This window comes from Cupressus sempervirens, chromosome 1, assembly GCF_028749045.1.
Source record: "Cupressus sempervirens isolate cs-2001-9-10 chromosome 1, ASM2874904v1, whole genome shotgun sequence".
Taxonomy (NCBI): Eukaryota; Viridiplantae; Streptophyta; class Pinopsida; order Cupressales; family Cupressaceae; genus Cupressus; species Cupressus sempervirens.
This window is the reverse complement of record NC_143118.1, coordinates 136,696,655-136,707,725: the sequence shown is the minus strand read 5'-3', so window position 1 is coordinate 136,707,725 and position 11,071 is coordinate 136,696,655. Positions and strand designations below refer to the sequence as shown.

The window sequence follows — 11,071 nt, the reverse complement described above, 5'->3', positions numbered from 1 at the left end:
ATTATTATTTTTAAAGCGCTCGTGTAGATTTGAACCCAAGACCTCTCAGATAAAAGACTCACAATTTACCATTGTGTTGTAGGCTCTTGCCTAATCTTATAAATCATTGTTAAAAAATATTTAATAATTTTATTTATTTTAGTTCTTTTGAAAACAAAATTAAATTTATTTATTTATTTATTTAAGTTCTTATATTGTAGTACATTTTTTCATAAGTTGATATGTTACATATCAATTTTTAAAATAAATTAAAAGGATAATTTACACTTTAATTGGATAATTATGTTTAACTATTTTTAAAAAAAATTCACCATTCTATATCTCTATTTCTCTTTTTAATCCCTTCTTTGATTCACTCTTCATCTTTGCGTGCTCTCTCTCATCTTTTGACTGATTTTCTTTTCCTCTTTCTCCTTCTTTCATTTCTTTTCTCTCTCCTCTTTCATCTATATATTTTATATATGTTTCCCTTTCCCTTCATTCTTGCTCTCTTTTATTTCTTTGTATCTCTATCTCGCTCTCTTCTTCTCTATTTCTCTATATCTACTTCTCTTTGTTCTTTCTCTCTATCTCTCCTTCCCACTCACTTTGTATGTCCTTATATCTCTCTCTATTATTCAACTTCACCATATAAATATCTCTCTTAATTACTCTCCCTCACCATATAGATCTCTCCATCCCTCTCTTCTTCTCCACCTCTCATTATTTATCTTTTAATTATCTTCATTTGCCTCCCCATTTCCATCTTATTAGATTTTCTCTCTAATATGTCAATTTATCTCTATTTTGTTATCCCTGACTTCTTTCTACCCTATATCTCATTCTCTCTGTACCTCTTTATGTATCATTTCTATGTATCTCTATCTTTATTCTTATATTTCTTCCTTTCCCATTCTAAAAAATTATCTCTTTCATATATATTTATCCATCTCCACTTTCCCTCATTATCTCTCCTCCTATCTTCAATTTCATCTCCTTTAAATTCATCTCTCTAATGAATTTTTATTTATCTTCTTTTATATCTAAACCTCTCCCTCCCTTTCTTTCCCTCTCTTTACCTATTACAAACATGTAAACAACTTCTAAAAAATAGAATCTAATTATAATGTTGGTTGAAAGGTTTTATTTAATTATGTTTAGATCTCATTTTTTATTATTAAAAAAACACCATGTTAATCAGTCAACCTCATGCATTTCAAATTGTATGAGAAAATAGACCAAATTATTCTTTAATGTATGTGGTTGATCTATTTGATGTAACTATGATACACCAAGATACAATTCCTAGTTAATTAGATCAAAAGTTTTATCTCAAATAAACCAACGATCTTTGCAAAACAATGATTAAAACTATATTATATCAGTCATTATATATATTTTTATTTCTATTGCTATCTCTAATTAATGTTTATTTTTGTCCTTGTCCTTCATTTTACTACACCTTCATTTCATTTTTTATTATTTGTATATCACTACTTTACTTTATTTCTAACTATGGACGTAAACTTCATATCTTGGTTTTATATAATATATTACATTATTTAAATTAATTTAATATTAGTTACTACCAAATATAATATCATTATTTTACTTTTACTTATTTTTATTTTAGTCTTTGGCAGGCGATCAATTTATTCTTGGATGCACGTGCCGTGAAAAACAACCTAGATTCTTTGGCAACCATGATTCTGGGCAGATAATGGTAAGAAATTTAGCAAAACTAATTCATGCCCACATTTTTCAATCTGATTTTGAATTCTGAGGAAATAGAATTTTCACCTTAGGAAGTAATTTGGAGGACGCCCGTAGGATATTGAATGAAATGAGAAAAAGAAACGGATGTCATGGAATGTCTTTATCAACGTAAAATGAAAATGATGGGATTCAAACCCGATTGATTTACCTTTGCTACCGTTCTCCCAGTCTATCTAACAGAGGATTTACGACATCTATTTGACAAAATGTGGGAGTTTAGAGGATGGCCTTGTTTACTTGTATGAAAAATGTGGGAGTTTAGAGGATGCATGGGATGTATTTGACGAAATGACGAACCAAGATTTGATTTCATAGTATGACATGGTTTCGGGTTATGCAAAGAATAGTCATATGGATAAGCTATTGAAAATCTTTGAGGAAATGCCTCAATGAAATGAGAAATCTTGGATGCCAATGATATTTGGGTTTGCTAATCTTGGTTGCAACAAGCAGGCTCTGAAGATGTTCTACTTAACGAATCAAATAGGTAAAGAAAGAAGCCATTTTACATTTCTAGTGTCCTTTCTATATGTTCCAATTTGTCATCTCTTGAACAAGGTGAAAAGATTCGTGCAGATTTAATTAGAAAGGGGTCTGGAGTCGATGTCTTTGTGATGGATGCTCTTAATGCAAAATGTGGATGCATAAAGATTGCACACGATGTGTTTGACAGAATGCTTCAATGAGATCTTGTGTCATAGAATGTAATAATTGTTAGGTATTCCATGCACGGCTATGGTGAGGATTGGATTAGAAAATGGAAATGAGATTGTATTGGAAAGATATACAAATAAAAACCCCAAATTCTATAAAATTCAAATAATTGCAGATGAAATTGTTCTTGTTGTAAACATGGAAAGGTATACAAAGTAGTAGATGGTAGCAAAGGGGCACATTAGTTTCACTTTTCCCTTTTATAAAACCCATAAATCTTTTGCTGATGCTAATCGCCACCAATTAGTGAATAATTTGTATACATATAGTGAACCATTTTGTAGCTGATTTGGTTTTGTAAGTAATTAATGTATTGTAATATTAGCTTAGGAAGTATATTTCTATTTGTAGTCATAAATGGTTGGGATAATGGTTGTGCCTTAATTCTTTACCAATAACTATTTTCACACACAGCTTGTTGAATGTTGGGTTAAGGGTGTTGATATGGTAGGTCCTCCCTGTACCAAGCTTATCTGAAGATTAAAGCAGTTGTTTCAATATATTATTCTCTTGTGTTATGTTCATCATATCTGATTATATTTTCACAAATATTGTTCTTTTCTAGCATAGCAGTTTCGTAGTAAATATGCTACTCGTTAAGCCAGATTGGCTAAGTTGCTTTCCTTTCAACTCTTCTTTTTGAAGAAGAAACTTATTTTCTGATCATATTTGTTAGCCCATTAAAACTTCCTATACATGGTCATTTAGTAATCAGTAGATTGAAATTTTTCTAATTTTTCTATATTATTGTTCATTTAGCCACATGATAAGTGGAGCATGCCTTTTTGTTCCTCAAATTTGTAATTTCTAATCTTGCTTGGACCCCAGCCAGGTTTTGTTTCCTAATCTTTCTTTCTTACAATGTTTCTTCAACAATGCATTGTTCAGAATTCATCTCGTAATAATAATCCATGCATATGGTGTGCTTTTCATTAAACTGCCTTGAATCTTACAGGAAAGGAAAGAAAGAGGAGCAGCAACTCCTACAGAAGGATGGACGATTGTTGTTCATCAAAAAGGAAGGAAGAAACCTGCAGATGTTGAAAGTGAAATAGCAGTAGGTTCTATTGCAGAAGTAGTTGCAAAGGAAAAACGTGTGAAAAAGAAGTCCAAGGAATCTGATGAGGCCTTTTATTGATTCCAAATGTGAGAGGCTCACAAAAATGGTATTTTTTCCTATTTTGTGTAAAGGGGTGTTATATACAGATGATAGAATTTGAAGACTAGAAAATTCTCATGTGATTCTTATTATATTTATTTTGTTCAAGGCTGCACTGAATTTTTACAAATTAATTGTGGTAAAAATTATTTGGAAGAACTGATAGTAATTTGGTACCATCACTATAGTCTTAAAATAAATATTTTGAATAAATTCTTGACAATATTAGAATTTATGGTCTGGCATATTTTTTGAAACAATTCATTGTGAGGACTGCAGTTTGAAAAGAGTGGTGATAGTATAATAGTATCAACCATGATTGTGTTACTTCCTTCTTCTATAAATGGTTGAGCATGATAAATGGTCAAATGATATAGTTACGACAGTTTAGGTTTTTCGAATATTATTATTCTTTTATATAAGTTATTGGGCATGACATTAATATAGTTAAGTGATACATATTTACTGGTTGTCTTCTCAAACAGCTGATAATTATCCTCACCATCAAATTCACTATATTTACCAATCTATGCAATCCTATAACAGTTGATAATTATCCCACCATCAAATTCACTATATAGATAACATTTGTCCAGAAAATTTGAGCACACCTGCAACTTCTGATCTCTAAATATTTAAGCACACCATTCAGTTCACAAATGAAAACAGATCACCTTACAAGCTGTGTCAAATCCAAAACTTGTTGGAATTTCCTTGCACTTGAGATCACCATCGATTGTCTTTGGACAACCAAGTACCTGTGTTCTAATGTTTTTTGCTCTGTAAACACCAGATGAACAAAAAGATCATATTTAAATTAAGAATTTACACAGACCAACTTCATAAATGCAAGTATAGAAGACTTTTTCAATTCAAAAAGGTCATCTTTCAGGTATTCTTCCTACTATGAAAATAAGCTATTTCCTGAAGATTTTGACCATATGGATCCTGTTCTTTTAAAACCTGTATATTCTTTCATGAAATAGAAGCATATTGTTTGTGTGCTTTCCTGAAATTCCACATGTTCTCCAGCTAAAAATAATATGTTTCTTTTTACATGTACGTGCACAAAGACAAGTTCTCTTCTAGGGCCCATAAAGTGTACAAGCCCATAGACAAGAAAACAGCTTTGCATTTAACATTAGACAAATTATGAGAACCGATACAAGTCATAAAGTTACAGGTGATGGTTTTGCCTAGTTGATCTTAGTTATTGTTAACAACTACAAGTGAATGTTTACAATCGAGAATGTTTTAATCACCCAAATGTCGCATGTGAGCTTAAAACGAAGATGATTTAGACCTCAATCACTCAATGACTATCGGAAATGAGGTATTAGAGACATTTATCTACTGAGAAAAAGAACAAGTGGTAAGAGCACAGATCAGTTGGGGTGATCAAACATTTTCGGATCAGCGGACAAGCAGAATACTTTCAGTTGGATCAAGAAGATGACTGTGCAAATCAGATATTGGGGAGAGAACAGATGTAGCAGTTAGTGCAATTTGAAAGATTCTTTTCTCTTCACTTTATTTATTTTCTTCTCTGTTTTAGAGGTTTTGAAATTTTGCTTCAGGCAAGTAAATAGAGTATTGTCAAGGTTGAGAGTGACGGCTAGAATGTGTAGTTTTGCGATGGTCTGATTTCTATGAGCAGCTATGAGCTAGTTAGTACAGTGATTATATTACTGTCAGAAATTTGTTTTTATATTTTGTATTTAGAATCATGTAGGTTTCAATACCAATAATGATTAAATTTGTCTTGACAGTTATCTATATACTTGCAATGTTTGTTTCAATACATAATCTAAGGTTTGTGCAGCAGTAGCATCATTGTCATGAAGTTATCTCCATTCTTGTACAATTCAGATGATATGAATACAATCTACTCATGGTGTTTGGATTTGTCATTGCATTATTAACTATTATTATATTCTTTGGTCATTGGTCTCTTGAAAAGTAAGGAGTTAATTACTTTGAGTAGACAACTGTGATTTCAAATGTACCAAGTGGTAATGTCTGACATTAACATGTTTCAAACCCATTGGTTAAATTCTAGTTTGCTAATGAGATCTCTTTTGTGATTTCATGTTTGATTCTGTTGCCTATTACAAGGCTCTGATCAATGAGGATCTTGAAGCATTTTCAGAAAAAAAAAACTCTCAAATCAAAATTCATTTTAATTTCTATTGTAGAAGAAGATTTAGTAAAATTTCGTTCTCAGCAATGTTTGAAGTAGTGATTGTTAAAATTAGAACCAGAAATAAATTGAAGAAACTTGCAGATAATTAAGTTTTAGGAACCTTTCGATGCAAAATAGTGCTTTTCAAGCTATGTTATGTTAGGAGTCAATATTCAGCATCATTATGTTCAGATGGGCGTATTTATTTATTCCAAGGCATTGAGTCTATCACAGTATATGTATATCTCAATGCACATATTTTATTATAGAATATTATAGGAGAATCCGTTAAACCAATTTGTTACCCTTTTAAATAGAGATGTGTTGAACACCGCAATGGTAAATGTTCTATCACATTATTTCTTTACAATATTTCAATATATCTACAGACATTATAGTTCAAAATAGGTTGAGTGGTATGCTCTATGCATCATGTATAGTATCATGCAAATGCAAATGTCGTATGATTTTGTACCCTATCTTTAGTAGCCATTAACATATTTTTCCTCTCATTAATATCCTAATCAATATGATCCTCATTAAGTCCAACAAAATCTAATCCGTATAAATTTTGACTATGTAAACTAGCACATGCTTCTCTCAGCTTTATTGTTTATATTTTTATGTTTAAGGTAAGATGTACTCTCCCCATTTTCCTTGCGTGAAAACATGGTTCTCATTTAAATTTCATTTAAATTTAGTAAAGTGTCATCTTAGAATTATTGGGATTAACTTTCCATGTAGGATTTGGTCATACTTTATTTGAAAAGCTCTAATTATTCTAGGTATAGTCAAAAGAAGACAACAAATTAGACACGAGTGTTAGTATAATATACATAATTTCATATAAATATTGTTGCTCTATTAATTTAATATTGGGAATGAAACTAAGTGTTGGAAGAAGTAGGGTATATTTACCTCTTCTCTTAATAAAAGAAAATAATATGGATGTTTTAGTCTTACGTCAGAATTGGGTAGATTTTAAGAGTATGTGATTCTCTTATTTTCATGTTAACTTGTAAGACTAGAAATCAATATAGTTTGAATATAGATTTATGATTTTCTAACTTAGCTCTTTTTTGAATTATGAAAAGTTTTAATAGAATGTCTTATTTTAAAATAAAATGTATAATAGATTTAAATAGAATATTTTGAACAAATTATTTATAATTTTTTTTTCATAAACTAAAGATATAGACACTTATTTAGTAGTGATAAATAATATCTTAGTTAGAGGAGTTAAATTTAAATGTTGTGACTTAGACATTGATTTGATTTCTTATTCAAAGCACTACATTTAAATTGTCTAAGGTACTTATTATTACATAGTCATAAATATTTTTTCTCTCCTAGAGGTAAGTGCATTCATTTTATATATTGGATGAAGCTACAAATAAACCAATCTTGCTTAGCAAAATAAAAATCAAGAACTTAAAACAACAGCAAATTGTCATCCAAAAATTTGAGACTTTTTTTTCCCTTGTTTGCACAAATAAAAGTCTTTTAATTTTTGTTCCACAACTTTATTATAATAAGGGGAATAAACCACATGCAATAAATGCAACACTAAAAACATTTTCTTGATCTTTGTATTATGCATTTAATAACATCACTATTCTTTAAAGGGTACTAGCTCAATGGAAGAGCACATGCTTTACAAGTAGGAGGATGGTGGTTCAATTCCATCATGCCCTAATATGATTAAATTAGTGATTAAATAAACTACCAAATATAGTACCAAACATACTACCAAATAAACTACCAAATATATTACCAAAAAACTACCGAATAAGCTACTGAATAAAATACCAAATATACTATCGAATAAACTACCGAACAAACTACCAAATCAAATACAAAACAAACTATCAAATATACCACCAAATATACTACCAAAATTACCAAATAAATTACCAAATAAACAATCAAGAAATAATAATAAATGACCAATTTAATGATTAAATAAATAGAAAAATTAATGATTAGAATAGTTTAGTCATAAATTTGGTTTCAAGTTTAATGATTGGAAATAAACTACCAATGGTCATGTGATCAAAATTGGTCATATATCTACAATTTTTAATAGTTTATTTAGTCATATATTGTTGTTTTTGTACTAGTGTGAGAAGAAGGGTTTGATGCATGCCCTAGAATTTCCCACAATTTTCAAAACCGAATGGATCGGGATAGTGCTTAGCAAGATTCATAATGGAAGTTTATGGTTGGAGGATGGTCCAGTAAAAATAACAAAAAGGATTGTACATAGAGTAATAGGATATCCAACCCTAGATCAGCCAAAAGACCCTGGTGCCAAATGGAACAAGAGAGGAATGACAATAGACACTATCCAAGACCCTTTTGTTGACTTTAGAGTTATTGTACACAAATTTATCAATCCAGTAGACTTAACAGTGTACCATGCATTGCATTGGATGTCGTTTACAAACTAGTGAAAAAGGATCATACTTATGATCTTGCAGAACTGCAATTGCAACAAATCAATGAGAACTTAGCAACAATAAGGAGAACCAAGGGAGCACAGTGCAAGTTTGGTGCAATTTTGATTTGTAAATTTTTCTATGTACAAAATGAATTTTCATCTTTTGGAAAAGTTTTCTGGAAAGCAAATAGGTCTAGAGTAGCTCAAGTAAACGAATACATTGAACAAATGGGAGCTAATTTTGAGACATTAATGACTAGCTATTTTGAAGATTTCAAGAAGACCATTAAACAAAGCCTAAGGATACCAGTTTCATTGGTAGAACAACATGTAAATAATGTATGTTTCCTTGTAGATATTGATTATACTTACATACAAGTAGAAATACCAAGGGTTAGATGGTTAAGACCTTTTCGATATGAAATTAATATAGAAGAGACATCTACAGCTATAACTGCACTATTAGTAGAAGAGGTGGACAAAAGTGCACCGCATTTTGGTACTTATGATGTGGTGAGATCAAGGTGGACATGGAGTTGAAGACTGCCTCCACACTAAAGAAAAAGGATAAACTTGTAAAGAAACTCAAAGCCAAATTTGGTGAGGGCACTGCAGAAGAAGAAGATGATGAAGAAGAACAAGGATAGGAGACACTTGCATTGACCCAAGGCATGGATGAGGATGCAGAAGAAGAAGAAGGTGTTGAGTAGGAAACACCCAAAGCTGAACCTAAGAAGAGAAAAGCACAAAAATAGCCCGTTGCATAGCCCAAAGGGAAGAAGAAAGCAACAAAGATGAGCCTAGCCAAGCCAACTACAAGGGCAAACACCAGAGCAACAACAAAAGTGGATAAAGAACAAGAAAAGCAAAAAGGCACAGAACAAGGAGGGCATGCAGAAAAGAAAAGAAGAAAATGTGTTGCACCCCAAGAGTGAGATGAAGAGAAGAAAAAATCTGACAATGATCAATTTAGACTGGTAAGACATTCCACCAAATCTAACTTGGAAAATCTTTGTGATAACATTAGAGATAATGCAAATTTAACAGGTTTAAAGACCATTGATTTTAATAAATTGTCAAGAGAAGAACAAAACATAGTGGAAGAATCTATCTACACTATGATGGCCAAGTTCAAGACTACCCCACTTAAACTTGACAATTCTATGCCTAAGGAGCTAAGCTCCATTGTAGAAAATAAATGGCATTATTACCTAAATATGGAGAAGGAAATAAGGGAGTCAACATTGGCTCATGTAATGCCAGACCTTAAAAAAGGTCAAATAAGTAAGGCCAATAAGAAACATGGGAGCAAATTTACACCCAAGTACAAAGCTTTTAGTATTTTACAAAATAAAATAGAAGATGTTGTAAAGAAATACACACAAATGTGAAAATTAATCTATGGATTGACTCTTATCAAGGAAGGGCAAGAAGATCCCTTTGAGGGAAGATATGATGAAGAGGAAGAGGAAAATGAAAAAGAGGAAGAAGGAGAGAAAGAGAAAGAAGAGGTAATAGTGGAGGAGAAGACACAACAAGGTGATAAGGCAACAGTTAAGGAGTAGTAGCAAGACCAGAGTGTCCAAGACACCCAATTGCCACCACCAAGTCCTCCACATACAACACTTCCATTTGTAGAAACTATACTTGTCAAGGATGTTCCTAACACCTCAAGTCAGAACATCAATTCACTAACTGCAGAGGATCTCAAAAAGATCCTTCACCTAACAACATTGCAATCATAATTGTGCACAAATCCTATTTTGGTGAGTGTAGAGGAGTTACAAAAGGTTGTAGCATAAATTAACAAGGAGAAGGTGAACACACAAGAACCACCTTCACAACTTCCCATAGCTACAGATGATCAACCAAAAGAGCAAGCAGCACAAGACACATCTGCTAAGGTTGATCCCACAATGATAGTAATGACAACTATTGAGGAGTCAGCAAAGGAGAAAATAGGAAAAAAGGTTCCTATAGCACAAAGTCAAGGTGCACCTCCTCAAATCATTGTCATTAATCAAAGTAGAAGAGAAAAAGACAAGGAAGAGAAGAAAACCCCCAAGGAAAGAGAGCAAGAGGCAATACAAACACTAGAAAATTTTCCTACCTTAGGGACTCCTACCAAGTAGCCGAGCACTAATGCAGTACCCTTGCAAGTTTTAGCACTAGGCTTGAGCTCCACCAAGGTAGCAAGGGTACTTCACTATGGAGACCCTGCACTTGATGAAGAAATAGTCATACCAAGCTATGACTTTAAAACAATGAACCTAGCACAGATAAATGAAGTGCAAGAGGAACTGGAGAGAAGGAAGAAGTAGGATATAGTCATAAATGAGTATAGATAGAGGCAAGCATTAATAAAAATTAAAGACATCTTCCTTGATGCATTTAGCTTGCCAGTACCTAATGAAACAAAGCCCATCATGGAGCAATTGTCCAACATAGTGGACCAAGTACAAAATGAAGACCTTGATACTAATGTCAAATTATTAGAATAGTCTGAAAAGAAATTTCAAATGAAAGTTAATGAGAATATATCTAGTGAGATAGCACTATAACAGGTTGAATTGGCTAAAAAGGTTGAGAAAGTTAAAACAGTACTTGAGAACATATTCTCACTGTACTCCAAATTGTGTGATTCATCATATTTCACACAAGAAACTAGCCAGAGAATACTGAGCTTGGAGAGGAATCTTAAGATATCTAGCACACAGCTACCTAAGGATCCAGCTCAAAATGAGAAGCATTTTGCAACAATGCTTCACACTCAGAAGGAGTTAGTTGTATTAATAGTAGAAGAGTCTAATGTTAAGGCCAA

General features: G+C 32.1%; 1 long non-coding RNA gene across 1 annotated transcript; it reads left to right on the top strand.

Moving 5' to 3' along the window:
• Positions 1–1,561: 1,561 nt before the first annotated feature.
• On the top strand, positions 1,562–3,861 carry LOC149576545 (uncharacterized). Its single transcript, XR_016361390.1, has 2 exons — positions 1,562–1,702; positions 3,425–3,861. It is a non-coding gene; the product is annotated as an uncharacterized LOC149576545 (long non-coding RNA).
• The last annotated feature ends 7,210 nt before the right edge of the window (positions 3,862–11,071 follow it).